General features: G+C 41.6%; 1 long non-coding RNA gene across 2 annotated transcripts; it reads left to right on the top strand.

The window, feature by feature from the left end:
- The first annotated feature begins 2,429 nt into the window (after positions 1-2,429).
- Positions 2,430-10,205, top strand: LOC144319089 (uncharacterized). Of its 2 annotated transcripts, none has more exons than XR_013385001.1 (3): positions 2,430-2,495; positions 3,593-3,824; positions 10,028-10,205. It is a non-coding gene; the product is annotated as an uncharacterized LOC144319089 (long non-coding RNA). The 2 variants fall into 2 exon arrangements; XR_013385000.1 differs by having other exon boundaries at positions 2,455-2,592.
- Positions 10,206-11,978: the final 1,773 nt, after the last annotated feature.

The raw sequence follows: 11,978 nt of genomic DNA, 5'->3' as shown, positions 1-11,978 counted from the left end.
AAAAAGCAAATAGATCCTACACCCAGTAGAAGAAGAGAGTTAATAAAGATTCGAGCAGAACTCAATGAAATAGAGACGAGAATAACTTTGGAACAGATCAACAAAACCAGGAGTTGGTTCTTTGAAAGATTAATAAGTTAGATAAACCATTAGCCAGCCTTAATAAAAAGAAGAGAGAAAAACTCAAATTAATAAAATCATGAATGAGAAAGGAGAGATCACCACCAATACCAAGGAAGTGAAGTGTCAAAAGAAGTTAACAGCCTTGCCCAAAGTCAACCAGTTTTTTTTTTAAATTTTTATTTATTTATTTATGATAGTCATCACAGAGAGAGAGAGAGGCAGAGACATAGACAGAGGGAGAAGCAGGCTCCATGCAGGGAGCCCGACGTGGGATTCGATCCCGAGTCTCCAGGATCGCGCCCTGGGCCAAAGGCAGGCGCCAAACCGCTGCGCCACCCAGGGATCCCAAGTCAACCAGTTTTTAAGTGACATTGTCAGAACTTGAAATTGAGCCTTTGGATTTTAAGTTCAGGGCTCCGTAAATATTTCACTGCCCTATGACAGATGGGTGCATTGACACACACACACACTCACACACCTCACCAAGAAGCTGTCATTTACCTCTGTCTTACCTAGTATTGTCTAGGAAACAGCTGGGCTTCATCTTGGAGTGGTATAGAAATGGGGACTTTATATATTCAGTTGTCTCTGATCAGGAAAGTTCCTAGGACTGTGCAAGCAAAAAGAACTGCCCATCTCTATGGAGGAGAACTTGGCACGAATTGGATGATCCTGAAGTGGGAGTAGATGCCCAGATAGAACAACACAGAAAACAATCACACCCCTCTATGGACAGACAGTTGGAAAAATAAACTATATGAAGTCATTCCAGTTCTTGTGGGATGGTATATGATGTGAATGAACAAATAAAGTGAAATGGAGGATTCTCACTAACTCTGGCTAACCTGCTCTCTTTCCCAGCCCCATACTTCCAATGTTCACATTTAAATGACAGCCAGTCAAGTGGCAGAATAGCCTAGTGGTTAAAGCCTGTGTTCTGGAAGCAGAAAGATCTGAGTTTAAGATTCCAGTCTGCCACCTACAATCTTGTTGACTTTCACTCACCTCCTTTCTCTACCCTTGCTCCCTTACATGTTAAAATGAGAATGATAATAGTGACACCTGTTTCTTATGATTGTCTTGTTCACTACTGCATTCTTAGGATTAGATGGAATAATTCATGATGATCACATAGCACAGTGCTTGGCCTGCATAATCAATATTGGCTGTTTTTATAAATTTGGGATTTGGGGAAGTCTGGGTGGCTCAGTAGGTTAAGCATCTGCCTTTGGCTCAGAGTGCTGGAATCAAGCTCCCTGCTTCTCCCTCTCTCCTGCTTGTGCTTATGTGTGCTCTCTCTCTCTCTCAAATAAAATAAAACCTTAAAAAATTGGGACTTTGAGAAACAATTTGGTATACTAACAAAATTCAGGGTTTTTTGAATCCCCAGGTCTTGGGCTTAAATCCAGGCTCACCAACTTACAAAATGGCTTACAAACTATTTGCCTCTTCTAACAAAAAAAAAAAGATTGTTAATAAGATTTGTTCCTTGAGACCTTTGAAAGAGTTGCACCAGATAAAGTCTGTACAGCACTTGGCTCATGCATGTAAGTGTTGAGTTGATATTGATGTTGCCGTGAGTAAGTCTGGATTGCTGCATGAAGTGGCTTGTATTGTTAGTTTTCTACTAGAGGCATTTGGGGGTGTTTTTGGGGTATGGGGATATTTAGGACTCTGGCCCAACTTTCCCAGCACCTTTACACTCCCACCTCCCAATGAACCAGGGACAAAAGTACCTCTACTTGAAGTCACCACAAAGATTGCTGGAGACATCTAGAACATTCCCACTGGGGCTGAGGGGAAGCCTCACTTCTGAGAGATAGATTGTCCTCCTCCCGGACAATTCATTCATGATCTGTTTTCAGCTCAAGACAGGCTTTTTGTGGAGAGGAGCGAGTGAGAAGGCAACGGTAGTTGACCAGCCATAGTAAGTAAAGATTAAACAGCCAAAGTGTCAAAGTATAAAAGACCCTGCTACTCAAGCAGAAGAGGCAGTCACTTTGGGGAGGGAAATGGGGATAGGTGGAAAAGTCTACAAGACACACTGTGGATCTCAGTGGATCTCCTGTATGGTACTGTAACACTGGTGCTGTGGGCAAAGAAGACCAACTCTGGGGAAGGCAGTCTGGATTCAGTCTAGCTTTCACCAGTTACCAGCTCTGTAACATTGAACAGGTTTCTTATCTCCTTGTGCCTTAGTTTGGTCATCTGTAACAACTGGTCTATGGTAAAGATGGTGGAATTCTCTGAAGATTCCATTCTCTTTTCATTTTCATGACTCTCTTTAGTTAGAATGAGGTCACTGAATTCCAGGTCTGGACAGTGAACACTAGGCAAACAAGTCATATCTGGTCTAAGGCATTTAAGATCAGGTGTGAGTCCTCGATCTCTCTTCCCCTGACTCAGTAGTCCTGGAAACTGTGTGGAGATAGTAACATCAAAATATGTCAGAGACCTGCATGTATGCAGGTGGGCTAAAGAAAATTATTTGTGAGACTAGTGCTATATAAGTGACCTTGGAACATGGTTAGTTGACATTAGCTGGCCTCACAGATCAGAATTGGCCCTTCTGGTGTGAAATGCAAAGAGCTACTCCCCCACTCCCTGCCCACGAGAATGGAATCTGGAGGGGAGGTGAGGCAAGTACACCTAGCCCAGTCTCCTTGAATATGTAAAGACATGATGATATAGAAATTCAGATTACTCCAAAGTGCCCATAGGCAAACAAATGTTGAACTTCAGCCCCCATCATTTACCCTATAAATATGGCCATTATGGAGATGGTCTCTCAGAAGTCTCACCTGAAGGGAGAATGCTCTGCCCTGGCCTCTCAATCCAGATTCCACCCTGGATCTCTCCATGGGGCTTTCCAACCTAATGAGGTTGGATGTTTTAAGTACCTGATTTGATTTAACTTTGATATAACTTTGTCTTATTCTTTTTTTAAAAAAAGATTTAATTTGAGAGGAGAGAGAGAGAAAGAGAGAGAGAGAGAGAGAGAGAGAGAAAGGGAGGATCTGAAGCAGACTCTGCACTGATCAGGGCCTGACACAGGGCAGGATCCCAAAGCCCTGAGATCATGATCTGAGCTAAAAACAAGAGTTGGATACTCAGCCTACTGAGCCTCCTAGTTGCCTTGCATTCATCTTATTCTCCTTTACTGCTTACTATTGCCTTCATCTATGCATAGATTTTCCCTTCTCTTTTTTTCTATTTCCATTCGATTTTTACTATATCAATAAAGCATTTTCCCCCTTTGAAATAGAGTAGGGCTGCTGTGAATCTTTCGTTTAGAACATCTGTAAGGCCCATTCTGCATTATAGCTGTCAGATACCATATTGTCTCATATCTCTGCACGGTTTGCTTGGATATCTGGATCTCCCAAACTAATTGTGGGATAGGCTCCTTATCCAGATCACAGCCTCAGGGGTGTCTGTTTCTATTAATCAAGGATCCTTTTCTTTTCAGAGTACCTAGACCATAGAGGGACATAGGAGATGGAATGACACCCATGAGCAGATAGAAAAGAATGGCCAGACAAACAACAACAACAACCATGACTGCATCCACAAGCTGGATCTTAGTTTCTGCAAATACTCCTGCTCTTCTGAGCCAATGCCCCCTTCCTGCTCACTCTTCCCCTCTATCCCTCCTTCCGTAGCGGACTGGATCTCTTGGAAGACTAAAGGTTTAGTGAAAGGTAAATAACATTAAGAGGTTACTTCTTTCTTTTTTCCCAAAATTTGGCTGAGCTTTACATTTCTTTTTTTAATTCTATTTATTTTTTTATTGGAGTTCAATTTGCCAATATATAGCATAACACTCAGTGCTCATCCCATCAAGTGCTCCCCCTCAGTGCCCGTCACCCAGTCACCCCTACCCCCCGCCCACCTCCCCTTCCACCACCCCTAGTTCGTTTCCCAGAGTTAGGAGTCTCTCATGTTCTGTCTCCCTCTCTGATATTTCCCACTCATTTTTCTCCTTTCCCCTTTATTCCCTTTCACTATTTTTTATATTCCCCAAATGAATGAGACCATATAATGTTTGTCCTTCTCTGTTGACTTATTTCACTCAGCATGATACCCTCCAGTTCCATCCACGTCGAACCAAATGGTGGTTATTTGTCATTTCTAATAGCTGAGTAATATTCCATTGTATACATAGACCACATCTTCTTTATCCATTCATCTTTCGATGGACACCGAGGCTCGTTCCACAGTTTGGCTATTGTGGACATTCCTGCTAGAAACATCAGGGTGCAGGTGTCCCGGCATTTCACTGCATCTGTATCTTTGGGGTAAATCCCCAGCAGTGCAATTCCTGGGTCATAGGGCAGGTCTATTTTTAACTCTTTGAGGACCCTCCACACAGTTTTCCAGAGTGGCTGCACCAGTTCACATTCCCACTAATAGTGCAAGAGGGTTCCCCTTTCTCCACATCCTCTCCAACATTTGTTGTTTCCTGCTTTGTTAATTTTCCCCTTTCTCACTGGTGTGAGGTGGTATCTCATTGTGGTCTGGATTTGTATTTCCCTGATGGCAAGTGATGCGGAGCATTTTCTCATGTGCTTGCTGGCCATGTCTATGTCTTCCTCTATGAGATTTCTGATCATGTCTTTTGCCCATTTCATGATTGGAATGTTTGTTTTTTTTGCTGTTGAGTTTCATAAGTTCTTTATATATCTTGGGTACTAGCCCTTTATCTGATAGGTAATTTGCAAATATCTTCTCCCATTCTGTAGGTTGTATTTGAGTTTTGTTGACTGTTTCTTTTGCTGTGCAAAAGCTTCTTATCTTGATGAAGTCTCAATAGTTCATTTTTGCTTTTGTTTTTCTTGCCTTCATGGATGTATCTTGCAAGAAGTTACTGTGGCCAAGTTCAAAAAGGGTGTTGCCTGTGTTCTCCTCTAGGATTTTGATGGAATCTTGTCTCACATTAAGAACGTTCATCCATTTGGAATTTATCTTTGTGTATGGTGTAAGAGAATGGTCTAGTTTCATTCTTCTGCATGTGGCTGTCCAATTTTCCCATCACCATTTATTGAAGAGATTGTCCTTTTCCAGTGGATAGTCTCACCTGCTTTGTCGAATATTAGTGGACCATAAAGTGGAGGATCCACTTCGGGACTCTGGATTCTGTTCCATGGATCTATATGTCTGTTTTTGTGCCAGCACCACACTGTCTTGATGACCACACTTTGTCGTACAACCTGAAATCTGGCATTGTGATGCCCCCAGCTATGGTTTTCTTTTTTAATATTCCCCTGACTAGCCCATAGGATCCAACAATATGTTAAGAAGATTATTCACCACGACCAAGTGGGATTTATCCCCGGGATGCAAGGCTGGTTCAACACTCATAAAGCAATCATTGTGATTGATCATATCAGCAAGAGAAAAAAACAAGAACCATATGATCCTCTCAATAGATGCAGAGAAAGCATTTGACAAAATACAGCACCCATTCCTGATCAAAACTCTTCAGAGTGTAGGGATAGAGGGAACATTCCTCATCATCTTAAAAGCCATCTACAAAAATCCCACAGCAAATATCTTTCTCAATGAGGAAACACTGGAATCGTTTCCCCTAAGATCAGGAACACGACAGGGATGTCCACTCTCACCACTGCTATTCAGCATATTACTAGAAGTCCTAGCCTCAACAGTCAGACAACAAAAGGAAATAAAAGGCATTCATATTGGCAAAGAAGAATTCAAACTCTCCCTCTTTGCAGATGACATGATACTGTACATAGAAAACCCAAAAACGCTCCCGGTGCATGGAGCCTACTTCTGTCTCTGCCTCTCTCTCTCTCTCTCTCTCTGTGTGACTATAATAAATAAATAAATAAAGAATAAAAATAAATAAAAGTTTAAAAAAAAAAAAAGAAAACCCAAAAATTCCACCCCAAGATTGCTAGAACTCATACAGCAATTGGGCAGTGTGGCAGAATACAAAATCAATGCCCAGAAGTCAGTGGCATTTCTATACACTAACAATGAGACTGAAGAAAGAGAAATTAAGGAGTCAATCCCATTTACAATTGCACCCAAAAGTATAAGATACCTAGAAATAAACCTAACCAAAGTAGCAAAGGATCTATAACCTAAAAACTACAGAACACTTCTGGAAGAAATTGAGGAAAACACAAAGAGATGGAAAAATATTCCATGCTCGTGGATTGGCAGAATTAATATTGTGAAAATGTCCATGTTACCCAGGGCAATTTACACATTTAATGCAATCCCTATCAAAATACCAAGGACTTTCTTCAGAGAGTTGGAACAAATTATCTTAAGATTTGTGTGAAATCAGTATATTCTTTAAGTAGGAAAAAAAATTTGGCTCCTTTCACCATGGATCCTCTTAGATACTTTCTTTTGGGTTGTGATGACAGTACTTGCCTTTTCTTTTAGGTTTCCAATCTGGTTCCATCTGGAATTTTGTCCTCTTCTTACTGTTTCTCAAACTTAGCCATACCTCACCTTCTTTTCTTTTCCCTTCTTTCATTCTTTCTTGCTTTGTTTCTTTCCTTCTTTTCCGCCCTCCCTTCCTTCTCTCCTTTTTTTTTGTTATAACCATGCATGATTACCTCTATTGTTATTTATTCAATATACTCTTTTACATGAATTTCCTTTAAATATTAAATAAACAGGAAAACCCCCCATAGCAATCCAAATGAAACTCTGTACCACTACTATAATTAAGTAATTATTTTACTTACTACAGGGCAGAAACTAAAAATGAATACAGTGAAAGCAAAAATTGTTTCTGTTATTAAACCCTGTTTCCAGTAGAGTACCCTGCCAAATATGTGAGACCAGCCTTGTTATCTTTTTGTTAAAAAAGGAAATTAAGGTTCCTCAGTTATTTATTGCTATGATAATATTGCATAACAAACAGTGTGCACATTTATTTAACACACAATTCCCTCTCACAAATCTCAGACTAGTGGCTCTTTCCACAGTAGACATAAAATCAAGACAAACACCATAAAGACATTTAAAACTTCTATTTGCATCATGTCTATTAACATTCTATTGGCCAAAGCAAGCCACAGACCAAGTGCAACTCAACAAACAGAGAACCATATTCCTCCCTGCATCAGATGTGTAAGGGGGAAGGGGTGAGTAGAGGATGAATATTTGCTGGAAAACAAATCTATCATACCACAAAGGAGCAGAAGACATAGAAGTCACAAACTGAGCCTTTCTAATTGACTTAATGGAAGAGAAATGGAAAGGGTGAGCTCACTCTGGTTTTGGACAAAATCAGGGTTCTTTTAGCAGAACCTGGTAAAAAAGCTGGTATAGAGGTGATTGTGGGGAAGGTCATTGAATGGGTGTATTAGTCTGCTAGGGCTGTGCAACAAAACTGTACACACTGGGTGTTTTAAACAACAGACATTTATTTTCTTATAGTTCTGGAGGCTGGAAGTCCAAGATTATGGTGCTGGCAGGGTTGGTGTCTTCTTCGCTTGCAGATAACCATTCTCTTGCTGCCTCTTCACTTGGTCATCTGTCTCTGCATGCACCCCTGGTATTTTTCTGTGTGTCCTAATCTGTTCTCGTTTTAATGATGCCAGTCAGATTGGATGAAGATGCCACTCTAATAACCTCATTTTGACTTAATTTCCTCTTTAAACACCTTATCTCCAAATACAGTCACATTCTGAGGTACTGGAGGTTAGGGTGTCAACATATGAAATTTGGGGGACACAATTCAGGCCATAACAACAGGAGAAAAGCAATATTCACCACACTTGCTCAAGTCCTTCCTTCCTTGAAAGTTGCTTCTTTGATTATGTATCTTTTCTTTTGTTTCTTCCCCTTCCAATTAATGTTTATTGGACAGAGTAGACTGCGTTAGCTGTTATCATCTTTTTTATTTGTCATAATCCACAGCTAATTTTTCTTCCCTTATTTACTCATTGAAACTGTTGTTTCTTTGTTTCTGGAAACAAGTTCTCTAATGTTCTTGCTGTCAGATAAATGGATCCTTTTCAGTTCTCACTCTTGGTCATTCTGGGCAATGTCAATGAACTCTTTTATTGCTCTCTTCTTTCTGTTATCACATCCTGCTTTTTCTGAGTCTTCTCTCTCAATATTGTCCATGAGATCCTCTTTCTTCTCTTTAGATAGCCTTGTTCTCCAAGGACCTATCTTCAGTGAATAGTTCCTCTTGTTCTCTAGGAACTTTCTATTTCATTCTTTCTCTTTCTCTGGATAATTTCCTAAACTACATTTAAAATCATGACCTCTCCCTTGAGTTCAAAATTAAATATCCAACTGATTACTAAATACATACATGACCATGACAGAATTCAATGTTCCCACCTCAAACCTGTTTCTCTCAGAAAGTATTATAATCACCTACTAACTGTAACTAATCAAAAACCTAAACATAATCCTTAAGTGCCTCTTTTACCTTAACCCCACTTGCCTTATTTAGTCACTAAGTCACCAAGTTCCAAGAAGAAATTCTTCTAAGAATTTCTCAAATTTGGGGCACTTGGCTGGCTTCATCACAAGAGCATATGACTCTCGATCTTGGGGGAATGAGTTTGATCCCCATGTTAGGTATAAAGATTATGTAAATAAATAAATATTAAAGGGAAAAACAATTTCTCAAATTTACCTCTAATGTATTCACTTTTCAGCTACCAAGATAATAATTTAGAAATGCATTGTTGACTGAGCTCATTACCATCCAGATGAAGTCCAAACCATTTATGCATGTATTATAATGATCTTCCTTTTATCATTCAGAACTTGAACTTGATGTTGAAATACTGAGTGTACTTTCCCTAAGCTAAGTTCCTCCTTATATCTACAAATAATGGCAATAAGCCTAGGACACCTTATGCCATCAACACACACACACACACACACACACACACAAACAAACACACAGATTGGTTAGTCTGGGATCCCCCTAGAGCTAATAATTGCCCAGGGAAGTTATATACATCTCATATTGGACCGCTGGGACTTGGAAACCCTTACCTCTTTGTTCTTAGAGTTACTGGGATATCTTACAGGCTTTTATTAAATAAGAATAGGAAGGATGAGGTGGTCTATCTTTATCTCATCCTGAAAAAGACTATATTCAGTGATTTCATGATAGTCACAGGAAGCCAATCTTTGTGAAAAGGACTGGAGAAATATTATGATTACTTTATACAAGCTGTATAACCTTCCCATCATCAATCATTTATGAACCTAGAGAAGATAAGGAGACTGTGAGTGTGTGGTCAGTGGGAGACATGATTAAAAATGATAAATAGTACTGAAAATGTCAAAATGAACAATTTGTTAGATTTTAAATTTTTGGAAGCTGTCAATTAAATGATGCTCCTCTAAATGTAGATAAATTCAGACAGAGAAAGACATAGTTTTGCTATTTGGTTAGCAGACTGTGTTTCTCTGCTAGGATGAACATAAAACTCTGGTGTCATTCAGAGCCCCATATACTACCCAGGAGAAGTATATCACAGGATGTCCACATTCTAGTGGGCATTTTAAGATGGCTTCAAGAGAAGTGCTTTGTCAGGGGCTGGAAGAGAAGGCAAGCAAGAGGAAAGGATACATAGGTGTTGTAGGCAAATGGGTCTAGATTTTGAACCTGTAAATGTCATTTACCAGCTACATGGCTTTGGGTAGTATCACTTAATGTCTCCAAGTCTTTGCGTTCTCTTCTGGAAAATGGAAAAAAATAATACTACCAGAATCAAGGGGTGACTATGAACATTAACCACCATATGTATTTGTTTGGCATAGTGCCTGACACTTGGTAAGGACTTGATAAGTGATTGATATTCTTAATACTGTTGTTGCTATTATTACTAAGTATTCTGACAGAGAAGAGCCTAGACCCTCAGAGATCCTTTGCTTTCTTCTCCAGCTCACTTGTACCTGCTAGGAAAGTTCATCCTCCATCCCTTCATTGGAAATGAAGCCCAAAGCCCTCAGGAATGGATTCTGTGATTCATCATTCAATGCCACTCCCCACTTCTTTACTTTCTCCAAACACAATCCCCATGCTCTTGACTTAAAAATGATTTTATTACTGTCAGGTTTAATCCGATTGGTAGTGAAATGAAATAGGCCAAGCAAACGTTGGTTGAGGCAAGCTATTAATGGGACGCGCTCTTGGGGGAGGTTCTGTGGCCCACAGGGGAGGGAGAGAGCGGGGAGTCGTGGGCCAGGGAAGTCATACCCAAAGGGAGTACATGTGAGCTTTTAAGGGGGAGGGGTAAGGGGTTGTGTCTGTATGGGGTGATAACTGCTTATGCCCTTATATGGGGTTTGGGTAAGGTGTGGTTCAGGTTTCTTGCATAGGTCCTGTCTCCACCTGATGATGTGTCCTTGGGCGGTCTGCTGGTGGTGGGAAAGTTCTGAGGGGAGGGTAACAAGATGGAGGGTCTGCCGCCATTTTGTTGGTGCCTTCTGATCCCCCTTGATCCCACCGGTCCAACATTCCGATCCTTTTGTGGTTATAGGGCATTGGTTCAGATCTGGCTACTTCCTGCTGAGTAGGGGGCATCCTGGGGTCCCTCAGAAGTGGGCAAGTGGGAGTACGGGTGTAGGAGGAGTTGATTGACAGATACTCGAGACATTTCTCAAACTCGTTCCTGGATAAATCGGAGAACACAAGGGGCCACTGTTAATAATATGCTGATGATTAGGAATGGGCTTAGGAGGGGGAGGAGCCATGCAGTTAGTGGGGTCTGCCACCATTGGGGTGTAGTTGGACCGCCCCGGTGGTACCGGGTTTGAGAGACTCACGAACTTTGGCAAGGGTGTGGAGATTGGCCTCAATTACACCTGTTTCACTGATGTAGTAACAGCATTCTTCGTTGAGAGACATGCAGGTTCCGCCCTTGTCTGTGGTGAGGAGGTCCAAGGCTGTCAGTTTTGGAGCTCAACTTGAGCCACTGATGTTACCTGGTGTTGTAGGGAAGCCGGAGACTCTGCCGAGGCCTCGATGGCCATTTGAAGCCTTTCAGATAGGTCCCTGGTGGAATATACAGAGTGGAGTAAGGCCCTCGTCCCCAGTCCGTGGCCACCAGGGTTGAGGCCAGGGAGACCCCGATAACTAGTGGGAAAAAGACCACTCGTTTCTGCTTTTGGGGGCCCTGGCAAGGAGGGCTAATTCTGCCTGACTATAGATAGTTAATCATGGAACCAAGGAGACAGGCAAACAGAGAGAGGCAGAGGTATTGAGAGACTTAGAAAGGGTGCCATTGCACCTAAGCAACTGCCAATAGGGGCGTGATGAGAGGTAACATTTGAAAGGGTGACATTGCAGAGGGAAGAGTTAGGGGTGGAATAACAGAAAGGAAATTGGTGGTTGAGAGGGTCGGTGAATAAGGAAATGTTGTGGAGAGAAGGAGAAGGTCCCGGAGGTGTGGGTGTAGGGTTGGTGCAGTTAAATGATTAGGGAGCAGAACGGCTACCGGGGGCTTTGCCCAAGGCAGCACAGCTAAAGCAGTGGGACAAATTAATAGGTTTAAGACCCCGTTGGTGAGTTTCCAAAATTGGAAATTGGGGATGAGAAGGAAAGGAGGTTTGATCTTTTTTTTTTAAATTTATTTATTTATGATAGTCACACACAGAGCGAGAGAGAGGCAGAGACATAGGCAGAGGGAGAAGCAGGCTCCATGCACCGGAAGCCCGACGAGGGATTCGATCCCGGGTCTCCAGGATCGCACCCTGGGCCAAAGGCAGGCGCCAAACCGCTGCGCCACCCAGGAATTCCGAAGGTTTGATCTTTTAACTGGATTTTTACTGGGGGAGGGGGTCATGAGTGGCCACAATTGGTTTAGAGGTTTCCCAGACTTGGGGGTTAACGT

The sequence above is a fragment of the Canis aureus genome, chromosome 8 (assembly GCF_053574225.1).
Source record: "Canis aureus isolate CA01 chromosome 8, VMU_Caureus_v.1.0, whole genome shotgun sequence".
Classification (NCBI taxonomy): domain Eukaryota; kingdom Metazoa; phylum Chordata; class Mammalia; order Carnivora; family Canidae; genus Canis; species Canis aureus.
Note: the sequence above shows the minus strand (reverse complement) of the source record. Positions and strands in the feature narration are given on the sequence as shown.